This window comes from Narcine bancroftii, chromosome 8 (genome assembly GCF_036971445.1).
Source record: "Narcine bancroftii isolate sNarBan1 chromosome 8, sNarBan1.hap1, whole genome shotgun sequence".
In the NCBI taxonomy this organism is placed as follows: domain Eukaryota; kingdom Metazoa; phylum Chordata; class Chondrichthyes; order Torpediniformes; family Narcinidae; genus Narcine; species Narcine bancroftii.
Genome location: NC_091476.1, coordinates 57,384,580 through 57,403,666, shown reverse-complemented (window position 1 = coordinate 57,403,666; position 19,087 = coordinate 57,384,580). Strand labels below are relative to the sequence as shown.

The 19,087-nt window shown below is 45.2% G+C and overlaps 1 long non-coding RNA gene across 1 annotated transcript; it reads left to right on the top strand.

Moving 5' to 3' along the window:
• Positions 1 to 404: 404 nt before the first annotated feature.
• Positions 405 to 10,321, top strand: LOC138740724 (uncharacterized). The gene is made up of 2 exons (XR_011343129.1): positions 405 to 718; positions 10,029 to 10,321. It is a non-coding gene; the product is annotated as an uncharacterized lncRNA (long non-coding RNA).
• Positions 10,322 to 19,087: the final 8,766 nt, after the last annotated feature.

The window sequence follows — 19,087 nt, the reverse complement described above, 5'->3', positions numbered from 1 at the left end:
CAGTGATTTTAAGTCTGATGTCAGAAAGTTGCTGGTCAACATTTTGAAAACTGGTAGAAATATAATCCATCAAACTTTCATTTTGTTTTGTTATAGTTTCCAACATCATCATTATATCAGAAGGGGGCATAGGACTCATAGTGCTGGGAGACTTATATGGTGAAAGTATTTTCAAAGATGTTGGGGTATCTTCCATTTTAGCTGCAGCTAACAGTAATTGATTATCTTCTGCCTCCAAATAATGTTCTAATTCTTCTTCCATCTCTTGTAGCTCAGCTTCCTGGACTTCTTCAGGCTGGCTGCAGGTCTGCTCCTCACTCAGCGTCGGACTGAAGAACAGCCCGACGCTGGTTGGCAGCCCCCGCAGCTCTCACCCGTTCAAGAGTCTCGCGCATGCGCACCGCTGCCCGCGTTCCTGCAGTAACCGCATAGCACGAGGAGGCCATCACTGGCATGTCTCTCGTGTACTGCATTAAAGACACAGTTGCGAGACGTGTCGCGTCTTCCCACTTCCCCATGTTCAGCTGCGCTACTCAATGCGCCCAACGCAGCTGATCCACGCACGTCATGGGACTCCCTTAATGTCATCAATGATGCGGCAGCGCCATCCTGCGTCACTCTACGCGTAGAGGATGCAGTCGCTGTAGCCAACCTTGCCGAAATAGGTCGCTGACTCTTCGGCTCCATCTCCACTTGAGTTCGAGGTTCCAAATCTTCAGTAAGGCCCATTTTTTTTCCAACTCTTCTAACTTCTTAAAATGTAATTTTTTCGAATGTTGAACTTTTTTCTCTTAACCAATTTTCTTCTCATATCATACACACAGTCTTTTCATAAAGTTTTAAAACGTATATTAAGTTTTTAAATTCGGGTTCTGAACTTTCTAGCTGAGGAGAGATAGGCTCCCACGTCTTCACCCTATGCCATCTTGCCAAGCCCTTTTATGAGTGACAAGCTGAGTCAGTACCTGTTGGCCAGGGCCATTGCCACGAGCAGGACCACTAGCTACAACCTCCGGGGGAATGGGCAAGTGGAAAGGGAGAATGCCATGATCTGGAAGGCTGTCCTTCTGGCCTTGTGATCGAGGGGCCTTCTAGTCTCTTATTGGCAAGAGATCCTCCCAGAGGTGCTCCACTCCATCAGGTCTAAGTAGGGCTACAAATGCCACACCGTATGAACGTATGTTTTCCTTTCCCAGGAAATCTGCGACAGGGGCCATGTTGCTGGCATGGCTGATGTCCCCAGGGCTGGTCCTACTCCAGAAGCATGTGAGAATCCATAAGTCCAACCCCCTGGTCAAAAGGGTCCATCTCCTCCATGCAAGCCCCCCAATATGCCTATGTGGCGTATCCTGATGGACATTTGGGATTTGGCTCCTCTAGGGGCCCTGAAGACCTCCATTGATCATCCCACACTTGCCTCACTCCTAACCACACATGATGCACCTGAACCATGGTATGTTCCTTCTTCCCCAACAGAGGATACACAAGATTCACATTGCTTACCCCCCAGCACAGCACTGATGAGTACATACAGATGCCCCAGACCATCCAGAACCTCATCACTGCTTTGCAGTCACAACCAGTATTACGACTGCCCCAGCAAACAACCAGACTGCCTGAGAGACTTAATTTGTGCCTTTGTAAGCAACACTTCATCCCGCTGGACTCATAAAAACGAGGGATGAATGTGGTAAACCACTGTTGTATGTATTTGTCTGGTCAGGCACACTCATTGGCTGGCTGAACCTGTGCCCCCTCCCACAGGCTCCTGTCTAAAGGTGATTGTCCCACAACCCCTTCTTCAGTGCAGGACAGTTGAGCAGGATGGATGCGCCTTTGTTCTTAAGCGAATAAAAGCTTATTGGTTTCTCAACAACAATCTTTGAGTATTTGATGGTGCATCACATGGTTACCTCAACACTGTTACAGCACCAGCGATCGGGACTTGGGTTTGAATCCCACTCTGCCTCTAAGGAGTTTGTATATTCTCCTGTGTCTGTGTGGGTTTTTCCTCGGAATGCAGTGAACTAGGATTCACTGGTGGTGTGCTATATGGCTGGCCCCACCTCCATCTACCCATATATAACCTTGGTTTCCCGCCTCAGCCTTGAGCCCTTCTGAAGACCACTATGAGACCCTACCCACAGTTATAAGCTAATAAAAGTGAATGTTCTCCCTCCAGTTGTGAGAGCTTTTATTTGTGCTACCATTTTATTAGTTTATCCCTAATGATGGGAGTGCTGCTCAAGCCAGGTTTGTTGCTGATAGACTCTCTGTCCCCTGATGTGGCTGAAGAGTTCACATACTGGCAAGACTGCTTCCAGGCCTACCTGAATGTGCCTAGAGACGTTTTCCACACTGATGAACTCAGGAGGTCTGCACTCACTTCAAGGGTAGGAATGAAAGGGTGTACATTCATCAGGGACTGCACTACATATTACACTGCCATCAAGACTCGGTTCCTAAAGTCGCAAAATGAAGTTCTAGTGAGGCACCGACTCACTCTATGTTTCCAGTAGCCAGGAGAGACCATCGATGACTACCTGCTGGATCTGTGGATGCTTGCCAAGAAGTGCAGGTACAAAGCGGTTACGGGCCATGTTTGTGAGGAAGAACAGATCCAGGACACTCTAGTCATGGGGGGGAGGGGTCCGCTCGAGGTACATGAGACAGCAACTGCCCGAGTCGGGTGGGAAGGACTTGAGCTGGCCAAATCACTGGAATAGACCAAGCTCGAAGCCAGTGATGAGCTCGCCCACCCAGGTGACCCCTTCCAAGGACTGGCTACTCCCACTACCCCAGCCGTAATGGCTGCCACTTCCTGTGTTAGGGAAGAGCCAGCATCCACGATCACGTTGCCTGGCTAAAGGTCAGTATGTTCCAGCTGTGGCAAGAAAGGATAATGGACGAGGGTTTGTCCAGCGAGGGGAATCCCGGGCCTGTACCGCTTCCGGATCTGATTTCTGACCCAAGCCGGTTGCCCTGAATTCAACTGAACCCACTTGCTGCGCTACACACTGACACAGACTGGCATTGAGGAAACGGCACAAAAAGGCTCGGTGGCCATCAGAGGAGGAAGGAGGGTGGCCATTTCTCCACACCACGAGATCGATGCCATCTTACCCACGGGAAATCCAGGATGGTGGGGGCCACTCGAGTGTGGAGTATGGAGTCTCTGGGTTCCTAGCCTTGACGGTTCTAGATCAGGACAGACCTCACCAGCTCAGCAACTCCATAGTGACTGTGAAGGTAAATGGACATTCCACTAAATGCCTGATCGACACAGGCTCTACTGAAAACTTAATAGATTCACAGACTGTGCCAAAATACAACCTGAAGATGTATCCTTCCAATTACTGCATATTTTTCGCATCTCATTCGCATTCTACACGTGTTCAACAACATTGTGTAGTTCATCTGTTGTTACATGGGGGGAATTCTGTAAATTTCACTTGTATAAACTTGATGAATTGTGTGCTCCGGAGCTGTTGGGTCTGGACTTCCTGAGTCACCTTAAAAGCATGACCTTGGAGCATTCTGGTCTCTTTCCCCTGTAATGGTTCAGAACGGAGGGCCCCTCAAATCAGAACCTATCTGCAGCTTCTCCACACTGAACACTGACCACCCCCCCCCACTGTCTTCCCATTATTTTCCCCCTCTTGGCTGAAGCCGAAATGGCTTTTCACTACCTCCGGAACTACATTGCGAAAGCCACCATGCATGCGGTGGACGAAAATGAACCTTTCCCAGTGGAAAGCGATGCTTTGGATGTAGCGCTCAACCAGGCAGGCAGGCCAGTTGCATTTTTTTCTCGGACATTACAAGGCCACGAGGTCCAGAATTCCTCTGTGGAAAAGGAGACTCAGGCCATTGTAGAAGCCATGAGGCACTGGAGACACTACCTGGCTGGTAGAAGATTTACACTCCTTACTGACCAGTGCTCGGTTGCATTCATGTTTAATAATGCTAAGGGGGAAAAATGAAAAATAACAAGATTGCTAGTGGAGGATCGAGCTCTCCACTTGCAATTATGACATTGCCTATCGGCCAGGAGCCCTTAATGACCCTCCAGAAGACTTATCCAGAGGAAGCAGTGCCTTTGCACACACCGGCCAACTGCGGTTTCTCCATAATGATCTCTGCCATCCAAGGGTTAACCACATGGCTCATTTTGTCAAGGCGCGCAATCTGCCCTACTCCATGGAAGACATTAGGGAAATGACCTGGTCTTGCCATGTCTGTGTGGAGTGCAAGCTGCACTTCTACCGACCCACAAAGGCGCAAGTGATCAAGTCATCCAGGCCCTTTGAACGGCTCAGTGTCGATTTTAAGGAACCTCTCCCCTCCATGGATGGGAACACTTTCTTCCTCTCTATCACTGATGAGTACTCCCTCTTCCCATTCACCATTCCATGTCCAGTCATGTCACCTCGTCAGTTGTAAAAGCCCTGGGCTCCATTTTCGCTAACATACATAAATTGTAAATCATATCCGTAATTCATATTGTAGATAGTATATGCCTTTTTAAAAAAAAACTCTAATAATACAAAAAAAGGAAGAATGAAGAAAGCAGTGGAGGAGAAAATATTAAACCCCTTACCCAACCGCGTTGCCAGATGTTATATATGACTGGTATTAAAAGAAAAATGAAGGTTAAATTAAATTATTATTAGGAAAATGGAAATGATACAAGCCAGACAATTTAATTACATTGGAGTAATATTATAAAGTAAGCTAGTGAGTCATAAATGACCCCCATAACTTCTGGAATCTTATACCTGAATTATTAATTGAATAACAAATTTTTTCCATATTCAAAAAAGGCATGATGTCACACAACCACTGATCATGAGGAAGCAGGGCAGCTTCCTTCCACTTAAGTAAAATTGCATGCCTCGCCAAAAGAGAGGGAAAAGATTCATAAATGTTAATTCTGTGCACAGTATAAGAATTGCCTGATACTGGTGAACTTGGTGGAGTGAGAAGTGAGATTGGTCTGTGAACTTTCCTGAATTTATACACATTACATACACATGCGCTTACAATTAGAATGGGGTTAAGTTAGGTTGTTAAGTAAATAGTAATGTTAAAGTTTGATCCTGTTTTTATGTTTAAAGAAAATTAAAAGTAACTTTTGATTAAGTAACCATTTGTCTTGGTGAATTTTTATTGCTGTTGGGTTTTGGGGTCCTTTGGGACAATATACATGGACCATTCCTCCCAGAGTACAGTGTCACCAATCCATGAACTAAAGCCACAGACAGAGTTATGGCTCAAATCCAGTCTCACCACAGCTCCAGTGACACTCCCATCAAGCATCAGAAATCCAAATGAATGTGCATATAGAACCATAGAAACATAGAGCGCTACAGCACAGAAAACAGGCCATTCAGCCCTTCTAGCCTGCACTGACCAATATTTCACTACTCCCATTGACCTGCTCCCATTCCATAACCCTCCAGACCTCTCCATGTATCTATCGAATCTATTCTTAAAACTCAAGATTGAACCCACATTTACCACATCACATGGCAGATCGTTCCACACTCCCAGCACTCTCTGAGTGAAGGTTCCCCTTAATGTTCCCCCTAAATCTTTCCCAATTCATCTTAAAACTATGACCTCTCATATTGATCTCCCCCAATCTAAGTGATAAAAGCCTTCTCACATCAACTCAGTCTATACCCCTCATTATCCAGTAAACCTCCATCAAATCTCCCCTCATTCTTTGCTCCAAGGAAAAAAGTCCTAACCTGTTTAATTTTTTCCTGTAACTCAACTCCTGAAAACCTGGCAACATCCTAGTAAACCTTCTCTGTATTCTTTCAATGTTAGTGATATCTTTCCTGTAGTTAGGTGACCAGAACTGCACACAATATTCCAAATGCCTTAAACAACTTCAGCATAGCATTCCATCTCTATACTCCATAAGGCTAAGATGCCAAAAGCTTCTTTACAACCCTGTCCACCTGTAACACCACCTTCAGGGAATAATGTATCTGTATTCCCAGATCTCTGCTCCTCCACACTCTTCAGTGCCCTACCGTTTACTGTGTTTGTCTTACCTTGGTTTGCCTTTCCAAAATACAATACCTCACACTTGTCTGCATTAAATTCCATCTGCCATTTTTTGGCCCATTCTCCCAGTTGGTCCAGATCCCTCTGCAAGCTTTGAAAATCTTCCTTGCTGTCTACAAAACCTCCAATCTTTGTGGCATCAGCAAACCTACTGATCCAATTTATTGCATTATCATCCAGATCATTGATTATAGACAACACAAAACAATGGTCCTTACACAGATCACTGAGGCACACCACTAGGCACAGGCCTCCAGTCGGAGAAGCAACCTTCTAATACCATTCTCTGTTTTTTTTCGCACAGCCAATTATGAATCCGTTAACAACCTCTCCATGGATACTTAGTATCTTAACCTTCTGAAGTAACCTCCCATATGGGACCTTGTCAAAGTCTATGTAGACAACATCCACAGCTTTCCGTTTATCTAATTTCTTGGTAACCTCCTCAAAAAACTCTATAAGATTCATTAAACATGACCTACCATGCGCAAAACCATGTTGACTGTCCTTAATCAGGCCTTGGCTGTCCAAATACCTATATACATGACATCTCCAGCTACATTACTTGGTACAAGCCATGGTGAACAGAGCAACATATCATCAGTCATGGAAAGGCAAAATGGAATCACTGCATCATTAATCCGATTGCAAGAAGAAGATTCAAGTTTTTGATGGCGACTCACTTCAGTGGTAAGCATTTATTAAATCCTTTGAGCACAGTATTGAAAGCAAGAACAAAAACCCCAGAGATTATCAGAACAGTACACAAGAGGACAGCCAAGGGAACTTGTAAGGAGTTGCCTGTATATGGCCTTGGACAGAGGATTCCAGAAGGGTAAACCTTTAGTACAGGAGCATTTTGATAATGGGCATAGAAAGGCTCTTCAATAAAACCAGAGGACACTAAGGCTCTGGAAGCATACACCCTCATTCTAAGATGATTTTGTAAAGCCATGGAAGATATCATGAGCTTAACATGCCCATTATTATGCCAGTCATCATAAAGAAGTTGCCCTAATGGCTATGGGATAAATGGAGAATGGCCTGTAAATTTCAGGAAAAATATCATCGAAAGATTACCTTTAAGAATATGGTGGATTTCCTTGAAAGACCAAGTGAGGATTGCAATAGAGCCATTATTTAGAGATATCAAAGGCACTCCTACAGTGAGAAAAGACGTAAAGAGGTCCAAGTCACAGCCTAGTCAAAATTGAAAAGGAACAACTTTGCAGCCGATAAGGGAACTGAGGAGGATGAGAGTTTGCCTGCTGTGAAGAGCTGTTTGTTCTGTGGAGGAGGACATTCTTTGAAGATGTGTTCACAGGTGGAAAAGAAGGAACATAATGAGATCACTTTCTTAAAGGAAATGGAATATGGTTATGGCTGCTTGTGTAGAGGGCATATCAGCAGAAACTGCAGGAAGGACGCAGTCACAACATAAGTGGTTTAAAGCATCCCAGAATATTGCATGTCTACCAGAGAAAGAAGGAAAAGGTGCAAATAGAACAAAGGAAGAAGCCGGAAACTGCGCTGCAGCCTCTATTCAGACAAGCAGTCTCACTAGGGCCGGTGATGATAACTGCAGACTCTCAATAGTGCCTGATCAATTAATCAAAGACACTGCCTTACTTTCCTTGCTATTTTTTTATATTATTGTTGTAAGACGGTCATAATATGAATGTTTGCACTATGATGCTGCCACAAAACAATGAATTTCATGACATGTTCATGAGAATAAATCCTGATTCTGATGTTGACACGTCAAAGCCAGGAAGGGGAAGGCAACAGTGCATTCCTTGACCCAGGATGCTCTGCATCATTTTGCACAGTGGGGCTGATGAATAGGCTTAATCTTCAGGGAAGAACATCAAAAATTACAATTGAACACTATAGGTCAAAGGAAGGTCGTTGAAACCCGCCTTGTTTCAGGGTTAGAGGCCGCTGGAGTGCACAGCAACAATTTTTGTGATCTTCGAGGCATATACACTCAGAAGACAATGCCTGTACATGAAGAAAACATTCCACATCAAAATGATAGCTGGGGAAGGTTTATCTACCTGGAATTGGATGTCTACTTGGAATTATCAACTTGGAATTGAAAGAGATGCTGATTGGCTCAGATGTACGAAACACACTGGAACCACTAGAAATAATACAGAATGTGGGAGACAGACCTTACACTGTCAAAACTATATTTGGTTGGACACTTAATGGACCTTCAGGGGAAAATAATGATATTGCTCTGGAGCCGTCAGCGGCAAGTGTCAATGGGATTTTGGTTGTGAAACTTGAAACGCTGTGGGAATAGCAAAAAACTATAAATAAGAAACCCACTTCTGAAGAACAGAGCAATGTGAAAATAAATCAAAGTCATCTAAACCAGCATTGAAGGAATTATTTTCATCAGAAATAGATGAAAATGAAATATTAGATGCTGCTGCAAATACTGCTGGTGATTATTCCTGTGAAACTGAATCTGAGGCAGGACTAAAACAAATGACTGAGAACAAATCTGAAAGTAGTTTCTGTGGCCCAGAGGCTCCAGCAGACATGGTTAATGAAAATCTCTTGCAACATGTTGCAAAGCTGGTGCAACTACCTTCAGAGAACAAATGTTGAAAAGGGACTTGGAAATATTGGATACTCGTGAAAACAGAAACCAGAAAGATTTTACTTTGTACTTGGAAACAGGACTGATTTTCAGAAAAATGGGAATGAATCTAATGATTCTTCAGTTTTGAAAGTGACCAAGAAAAAAAGGCCAAAGTGCAGTTGACAAGAATGGAAATGTGAGTGTGTGTGTAGGTGTCTGCCTGGGTGTGATGGTGAGTGTGAGTGTGTGCGTGTGGTTGTGAGTGTTTGGGTGTGTGTTTCAGTGTGTGTTTAGATGGATGTGAGTGTGTGGGTGTGGGTGTGAGTGTGTGTGGGTCTGAGTGCGTGGGTTAGTGTGTGATATGAGTGTGTGTGGGTGTGAGTGTGAGTTTGTGTGTGTGTGTGGTGTGTGAGGGTGGGTGTATGTGTGTGTGATTATGTGAGTGTGCAAGTATATGTGTGAGTGTGTGTGTGTGTGTTTGTGTGTGTGTGTGTGAGAGATAGAGAGAGAGTGAGTGTGAGTATGTGCTTGTGTGTCTGTGTGGGTGTTTGAAACTGTTCTTAAGCACGTAATAAGCTGCCTGGATATTAACTGTTCCATCAGGCAGACACAGCTGGATTCGGGCAGAATAAGCCTCACTGTAGTTCTTTGACTACAGAATGAGCACAGTGTATGTGGTATACTTCAGTTTCCAGAAGTGTTCAAAAAGGTGCCACACAAAAGACTTTAAAAATATATAATTTTAGATCTACAGCACTGTAAATGGATATTTCAGTTCAGTAGTTCATGCTGCCCAGTTTACACCCCATTATCCTGCACTTTTGAATGGTGGGATAAAAACCGGAGCCCCCGGGGAGAATGTACAAACTCTTTATAGACAGCGCGTGATGCTGGCACTGAAAAGGTTTTGCATTAACACCAACTGTGCAACCCTTACCTTCTTCGTATGATAATTATGCAAGGAGTTTGGGGGTAAAGTATTGGCATGGATAGAGGATTGGTTGACCAACAAATGGCAGAGAGTATGGAATAAGTGGGTGTTTCTCTGGTTGGTAATCAGCGGTAAGTGGTGTTGCTCAAAGGTGGATGCTGGGCCCACAACTGTTCATGATATACATGAACTATTTGGAAGAGAGGACCAAGTGTCATGTGCACAGGCGAGTTAAGATGAATTCTTCAGGTGATCAGCTGGTTGGGGTTCAATTCAAAGTGTGGCAGCAATTGTCCAATCCGATCCTGCCAGAATGCTTTGGGGGGCTTTCTTCAAAGCCTCACTCCCCTGTGTAGAGAGGGCATCTGTCCACACAAGGCCTTCCACAAACCTGCACCATGTAATTATGAGGTGACTTTCTTTCAGTCAGCAGAGCCCAGCAATGAAGAGGAGAGCACTTGGACAAGATGCACTCAGACCTTCAATCGTTGATCAGGTTTAGAAGGTTAGTTGGAATTTATTTGTGAGTTCCTCATACCCATGGTGTGGCCATGACACCTACCCCCAAGGCCCGGCCTTAGCCGGTTGTCGTAACCATCCAACAGGCGATCGAGGATCCTGGTGAAGATAGTGATGTTGTCCTTCCCATCTGTCGGAGCTGGCCGTGCATGCTTCTTTGAAAACCTACAAGCCAAATAAAGAAAGCCACTGTTTATATACATGAAGCATTTATTTTTTTTAAAATCCCACAGATCCAGGAAGGTTGAAATAAAAATAAATACATCAAAATTATAGATGGTCACGGAGGAGAACCAGGCATAGATTTCACTGAAGGTCAAGGAAGTGACTCAAGGGCAACTGAGGGTCATAGGAAATACCATTGGGTCAGGCTCTGTCAGCCTCAGGCCGGATGTGTTTGCTGCGTAGTTCCTTAAAAAGGATGAACGTGGGCCCCAAGAGTTTAGAAATAGTTTATTCAATAATTTCATATTTGGTTGTAACACAATTATTTACTGCTCCCCCCACAAAAAAAACCCCACAAAATGCAGATGCTGGAACTCTGAAATAAAATACAACTTGATGGAAACACTCAGCTGGTCAGGCAGCATCTATGGAAGAGGAAAATGTGGGGTTGACAACGGTCTGAGTCAGCAAATTACAGTTTCACACACTCATCAATCAACACAGTTTCAACAGCTTAATATTTATCAACAGGCCTGTGGATATTTATATTCTCTCTTCCTTTTATATTATTTTTTATATGTTAATTATGCTTCAATTGCTATTGCTCTGTATAACTAAAGTGCTGGAGAAACTCAGCAGGTCATGCAGCGTCTAGTGGAAGTAAAGGCTAACCAGCATTTTGGGCCTGGGCCTTTAATCAGGAATTGCCCAGACGAAGGGCCCAGGCCCGAAATGTTGGTTACCTTTTGCTTCCTACAGACACTGCGCGACCTGCTGAGTTTCTCCAGAATGTTTGTGTACTGCACCCAACCCCAGAGTCTGCAGACTTTCTTACTTGATTAAATTGTTGTTATTGGGCTGGGAAGTTGCAGCAAGTAGGATTCATGTTGTGCAATAAATTCTCGTTCATTCTTATAACCATATAACCATTTACGGAGCGGAAACAGGCCATGTCGGCCTTTCCGCAGTGGTTCACTAGAACAACTCCACTGGCTCAAATGTCCCACTCTATGCCAATTCGCCTCCAACCCCCTCACCACCATGTACACATCCAACCTTCTCTTAATGACAGAGGGGACCCTGACTCAACTATCTCATTCAGAAGATCATTCCATTCAAATAAAACTTCAGCTGCTGGAATCATCAATAAATCCCACAACACAGCCATTCAAACAGCACCTATTGAAAGAGTAACCTGTTAAACTTTCAGATCAGTTCACCAATAGATTAATGGTTCTGGAAATGTTAACTGTTCTCTCTCCACAGATGCTGCCCGACTGGCAGAGTTGTTGCAGCATTTCTGTTGCTGGGTCAAGATTGGTCATGGGAACAAGACTGTAGGTGATGAACTGCTGTTTTAATATAACCTTTGTTCTGTTTTTATACCATGTAGGCTGTACGAGTGGGGTTATTGTAAGAGTGCAGAGATTTACAAGGAGGTTGCTGGGACTTGAGGAACTGAGTTAGAGGGTAAGATTAAACAGGTTAGGACTTTATTCCCTGAAGTGTTGGAGGTTTGACAGAGCTATACAAAATGATGAGGGGCTTAGAAGGAATAAGTGCAGGCAGGCTTTTCACACTGAGGTTAGGTGAGGACATGGGTTAAGGATGAAAGGTGAAATGTTTAAAGGGAACATTCAGGGGAACCTATTCACACAGAGAGTGGTGAGAATGTGGAACATGGTGAATGCAGGCACGATTTTGACATTTAAGAAAAAATTGGAAAGATACATAGATGGGAAGAGTATGGAGGATTGAAGACAGGGTGCCAGGCAATGGGAATAGGCAGAATAATAATTCACCATAGACTAGATGGGCTGAATGGCCTGTTGCTGTGCTGTAATACCACAAAGGCGATTATGGATATAAGTATATTGTTGGGGTGAAAGGCTGACAAATGGAGCTCAAAGATGCAGATTGGGGAGGGGTGTGCAGTGAACTGAGATTCACTGGTGGTGTGTTATATATATTACCTTGGTTTCCCATCTAAACCATGAGCCCCTCTGAAGACCTCTGTAAGACTCTACCCACAAGTATAAGCTAATAAAAGCGATTGTTCTCTCCTCCCTCCCCCCCCCCACCCCCGTCTTGAGAGCTTTTGTTCACGCTAAAATTTTATTAGCTTATTCCCTAAAGATGGAAGCGCTACTCAAGCCAGGTGATAGACCCTCTGTCCCCCGATGCGATTGAGGAGTTCACATACTGGCTAGACTGCTTCCAGGCCTACCTGAACGTGACCAGTGACGTCTTCTACACCGATGAACTCAGGAGGTCTGCACTCGTTTCAAGGGTAGGAACGAAAGAGTGTGCAGTCATCAGGGACTGCACTACATATGACACTGCCATCGAGACCATAACCATATAACCATTTACAGACCAGAAACAGGCCATGTTAGCCTTTCGAGTCTGCACTGGTTCACTGATTTTGTGCACCCTCTTCAGGCATTGGTCCCGGTAGATCTTCATTCAATAACGATGGGTGAATTCAATGCAGGTGGAATCGGACGTAGAAATGTTTGTAAAATGTGCAGTTCAATACTTCTGGGCACATTCAATACAGGGTCAACTAGTCCGAGAAATATTTGTGAAACGCATCTTGATTGATTTTATCTATCAGTAACCAACCACCAGATATCAAACTAACATGTCTGCACATTGAATGATCGCTACCAGAAGTCGCAAAATTAGGTCCTAGCGAGTCGCTGACTTGCTTTACGTTGCCAATGGCCAGGATAGACCAAAAAATGCAGGTATGAAGTGGCAACGGGCCACGTTTGTAAAGAAGAACCGATCCGGGACATTGCTGGAACAGGCCAAGTTCATGAATGACGACCCCGAAGCCAGCAAACTCGCTCACCCAGGTGACCCCTTCCAAGGACCGGGTGATCCCACTATCTCAGCCCTAACGGCTGCTGTTTCCCATGATAGGGAGAGCTCCCACGTTAGTGCTGTTTTTGCGACAAGAGCCAGCATCCCTGATCTCATTGCCCAGCTAAAGACTCAGTGTGTTTCAGCTGTGGTAACAAAAGGCATTGGGCGAGGGTTTTCCACGCGAGGGAAAGCCCAAGGAAGTCTGTGGCCTGCACAACTCCAGATCCGACTCCAGATGCTAGCTGTCTGCCCCAAATTCACCTGAGCCCACTTGCTGCACTACATGCTGACGGAGGGAGGGTGGCAGTGAGGAAATTGTGCAGAAAGGCTCGGTGGCCATCTTGCCATGACCCAAATTCAAACTCGGCACCATCATCGTAGAGGAGGAAGGAGAGCAGCCATCTTCCCATGCCATGAGGTTGACGTCATCTTACCCTCAGGCTACCCAGGATGGTGGGGGCCACTCAAGTGATGAGCATGGAGTCTCTGGAGTCCTAGCCTTAATGGTCCTAGATCAGGACAGACCTCACCTGCTCAGCAACTCCATAGTGACTGTGAAGGTAAACGGACATTCCACTAAATGCCTAATCGACATGGGCTCTACTAAAAGCTTCATAGACTCACAAACTGTACAAGAGTACAACCTAAAGATATATCCTTCCAATTATCACATATTCCTTGCATCTCACTCTACGTGTGTTCAACAACATTGTATAGTGCACCTGCCATTGGAAGGCGGGGGGATTTTGTAAGATATGCCTGTATGTACTTAATGAATTGTGTGCTCCGCTGTTGTTTGGTCTGGACTTCCTGTGTCACCTTAAAAGCGTGACCTTGGAGTATTGTGGTCCCCTCCTCCATGTAACTGTTCAGAATGGAGGGCCCCTAAAATCAGAACCCACATTCAGCCTCTCCACACTGAATATCAACCACCCCACCTCTCTTCCCGAATCTGTCCTCGGACTGCAAATGTATTGCTACCAAGAGCAGGAGGTACAGCACAGTAGACCGAGATTTTATAAAGTCTGAGGCACAGTGTCTGCTCGATGAAGGTATCATCGAACTTAGCACCAGCCCGTGGAGAGAGCAAGTGGTGGTGGTAAAAGGGGAAAACAAGTCCAGGCTAGTAATTGACTATAGCCAAACTATTAATTGGTACACACCCCTGGACGCATACCCCCTCCCTCAAATTTCAGACATTGTGGATGATATTTCGCAGTATTGGGTCTATTTGACCATCGACCTGAAAGTTGCCTATCACCAGCTGCCAATCTGTCCAGAGGACCGTCTATATACGGCATTTGATGCTAATGGTCAACTTTATCAATTCCAGAGGGTCCCTTTCGGTATTACTAATGGGGTTTCTATCTTCCAGAGGCAGATGGAAAGAATGGTGGTTGAGTATGGGTTGAAGACTACCTTCCCCTACCTCGATAATGTCACCATCTGTGGCCACACCTTGGAGGACCATGACACGGCGAAAGCCCTGAACCTTACTTATAACTCTGACAAGTGCATGTTCAGGACTAAACATCTGGCTATCCTTGGCTACATGGTGGAGAATGGCATCTTTGGCCCCAATCCCAATAGGATGCGCCCCTTGTTAGAACTCCCCATCCCCAGAACCACAAAGACTGAGGAGATGCCTGGGGTTTTTTCATATTACGCCCAGTGCATCCCTCATTATGCTGATAAGGTTTGCCCTCTCTTAAAAGCCACTAATTTCCCTCTCTCAGCTGAAGCCCAAACAGCTTTAAACTACCTCCGGAACCACAATGTGAAAGCCACCATGTACGCGGTGGATGAGAATGTATCTTTCCAAGTGGAAATCAACATTTTGGACCTAGCCCTGGCTGTTACCCTCAACCAGACGGGCAGGTTGGTTGCATTTTTTTTCTCGGATTTTACAAGGCCACGAGCTCCGGAACCCATTGGTAGAAAAGGAGGCTCAAGCCATTGTAGAAGCCGTGAGGCACTGAAGACAACCTGGCTGATAGAAGATTTATGCTCCTCACTGACCAGCGCTCGGTCGTATTCACATTTAATAATGTCAAGAGGGGCAAAATCAAGAATGACAAGATTGCTTGGTGGAGGATCAAGCTCTCCCCCTACAATTATGACATTGTCTATCAGCCAGGAGCCCTTAATGACCTTCCAGATGCCTTATCCGAAGGTAGTTGTGCCTCTGAATACACCGGCCAACTGCGGTCTCTGCATAATGAGCTCTGCCATCCAGGGGTTACCTACATGGCTCATTTTGTCAAGGCATGCAATCTGGTCTACTCCATGGAAGATGTCAGGTCTTTCCAGGTCTGCGCGGAGTTCAAGCCACACTTCTACCGCCATGCAAAGGTGCACCTAATCAAGTCATCCACGCCCTTCGAATAGCTCAGGATCAATTTTAAGGGACCTCTCCCCTCCACGAACAGGAACACCTCCTTCCTCTCTATCATTGATGAGTACTCCCGCTTCTAGTTCACCATCCATGTCCAGACACGTCCATTTTGTCAGTCATAAATGCCCTAAGCTCTATTTTCACCCTGTTTGGGTATCCCGGCTGTATTCATAGCGACCGGAGCTCATCTTTCATGAGCAACGTGCTACGTCAGTACCTGCTGGTGAGGGGCATCGCGTCCAGTAGGACTACCAGTTACAACCCCCGGGAGAATGGGCAGATTGAAAAGGAAAATGCCACGGACTGGAAGGCTTTCAAACTGGCCTTCCAAACTCATGCAGGCAAGAAGATCTTCTGATGGCGCACCATTACATCCGGTCGCTACTATGTACTGTGACTAACGCTACTCCTCATGAGCTTCTATTAAAATTTGAAAGGTCGACATTGGGAACTACACTCCCAACCTGGCTCACCATTCCTGGTCTGGTCCTTCTCAGGAAGAACATGAGGAGAAGCAAGACCAACCCCCTGGTGAAAAGGGTGAAACTTCTCCACTGCTCCATCCCAATCCCATGTACGCCTATGTGGAGTTTCCGGATGGCAAGGAGGACACCATCTCCATCAGGGGCCTGGCACCTTCCGGAACAGAGGGTCCATTGCCTCAAGTGCCCTGCAAGCCACAGAACACATTCTCACCACCCACAGTCAGGGCCTCAGGCAATCTGGTTCAGGAGGAAAGTGCATCCCACTCCACTGTAGAGCCCAGCCTGCCTCTCCTCCTCTACAAGGGGACCAGGAGATCCAAGGAGCCCATGCTTAGGTGCTCCACCAGGATCTCCAGACCTCTGGAACACTTACATTTGTAAATAACTATTTGTTTTAAGGTTTCTGAATCAATTTTCACTGTCTTCATTCACAGACCCTAAATTCTGCAGGAAGGGGTGAATGCAGTGAACTGAGATTAATTGATGGTGTGTTATACTGATGGCTGGCTCTTCCCCCATCTACCCATATATAACCCTGGTTTCCTGCCTAAACTCTGAGCCCCTCTGAAGACACTGTAAGACCTAGTTATAAGCTAATAAAAGCGTTTGTTCTCCCTCCAGTTGTGAGGTGTGTGAGGTCAGTGAAAGACGGATTATTCTCTGAGGGACTGGGGGTAAAAATGAGTGAAGTTCAGAGGGATCTTATGCATAAACCACAAAATATCAGCAGACAGGTCCAAACGAGTGGTTGGAGTATTGTGTTCAGTTTTGGTCACCGTGCTGCAAGAAAGAAATCGTCAACCTGGAGAGGGTGCAGAGAAGATTTGCGAGGATGTTGCCAGGACTCGAGGCCTGAGCTGCAGGGTGAGGTTGAGCAGGTTGGGGATTTATTCCTTGGAGTGCAGGAGGACGTGGGGTGATCTCACAGAGGGACAGAATCATGACAGGAATGAATTGGGTGAATGCAGGGAGTCTTTTACCCAGAGTAGGGGAATCAAAACCAAAAGACAGACTGTAGGTTTAAGGTGAGGGGGGGGGGGAAGAAGGAGATTTAATGCGAGGCTGATGGGTAATAGTTTTATACAGAGGATGGTGGGTGTCTGGAATGGGCTGTCAGAGGAGGTGGTTGAGTCAGGTACTAAAGTAATACGGCAACGTTTAAAAAAATACTGGCCAAATACATAGATAGTATGAGAGATATGGGACAATAACAGGGAGGTGGGACTAGAGTGGGTGGGATAATTTGGTTGACGTGGATAAGTTGGATTGAAAGCCCTGTTTCTACACTGTGTGACTCCATTACTGTAAGAAGGTAAATGTCACATTGGCCTTTATTCCAAAGAAGCTGGCGTTGAAGTATAGGGAGGTTTTGTCATGGTAGTACAGGTGTTAGTGTGGCCATGTCAATACTGGGCACAGTCCTGGCCTACAACCCAAAGGAAGAAAACATTGTCCTATGATGAGGGAAAACTGTTTGGGTCTGTGCTGCTCAGAGTTTGGAAGAATGAATTTACAGTGTAGTTAGATCAACAGGGACATTTCAAACACTGACATAGGCTCATGGATGCAAGTAAATTAGTGGGAGGTAGGGAGGGATCAGCTTGTTGTGGAGTAGGTATACAGAGGTCAGCACAACATTGTGAGCTGAAGGGCCTGCTATAATGTTGTATGTTCTATGTTTTGTGAGGAGATTCAAACACAAGATCCTGAGATGTTTCCATTTGTAGGAGAGTCTTCTACAAGAGGACAGGTTTACAGGATAATGGGCTGAACATTTAAAACTGTTAGAAATTTTAGGGAGGTGAGTTTCAGGAATTCTTTGGTGGGAGCAAGTTTGTTAGATAGATTTAAGGAGGAGATAGATAAATATTTGAATGATTGGGCGTTCGGGGAAACAGACACAGAAGAGGAGTTGAGGCCAGTGTAGATCGGCCATGATCATGTTGAAACATTGAGGCAGGAGTGAGGGCTGCGTCCCCTGCTCCCGCTCCTCCTCTCTCATATAACCATATAACCACTTACAGCACAGAACAGGCCAGTTCGGCCCTATCCATGTAACTATCCAGTCTTTCCTTAAATGTAACCAATGATCCCGCCTCGACCAAGTCTGTCGGAAGCTCATTCCACATCCCTACCACTCTTTGCGTAAAGAAATTTCCCCTCATGTTCCCCTTATAATTTTCCCCCTTCAATCTTAAACCATGCCCTCTAGTTTGAATCTCCTCCACTCTTAATTGAAAAAGCCTATCCACGTTTACTCTATCTGTCCCCTTTAAAATCTTAAACACCTCTATCAAGTCCCCCTCAATCTTCTACGCTCCAGAGAAAAAAGCCCCAGTCTGCACAACCTTTCCCTGTAACTCAAACCTTGAAATCCTGTCAACATTCTCGTGAACCTTGTCTGCACTCTCTCTATTTTGTTTATATCTTTTCTATAATTTGGTGACCAAAACTGTACACAGTACTCCAAATTTGGCCTCACCAATGCCTTGTACAATTTCATCATAACCTCCCTACTCTTGAATTCAATACTCCGATTTATGAAGGCCAACATTCCAAATGCCTTCTTCATCACACCATCTACCTGAGTATCAGCCTTGAGGGTACTATTTACCACAACTCCTAAATCCCTTTGTTGCTCTGCACATCTAAATAGCCTACCATTTAATGCATATGGCCTATTTAGACTTGCCTTTCCAAAATGTAACACCTCACACTTATCTGTATTAAATTCTATCAGCCATTTCTCAGCCCACACCTCCAGCCTTCCTAAATCACCTTTTAATCTACGGTAATCTTCCTCACTGTCCACTGTCCACTGTCTCACTGTGTTGGGTGAGAGGGTGCAAACCCCCTCTCGAGCCTCAATTGTACTTGTACTGGGTGACCGTCTGGCCTTCCCAGGTCATTTATTCCACAGTGACCCGGGTTTGAACCTGGCACTATCTGGAATCTGGCACTCCCTATGTCTGTGTGGGTTTCCTCCAGGTGTTCCAGTTTCCTCCCAAAGAAACAAACAGGGGTTGTAGATTAACCAGGGTATTTGGGTG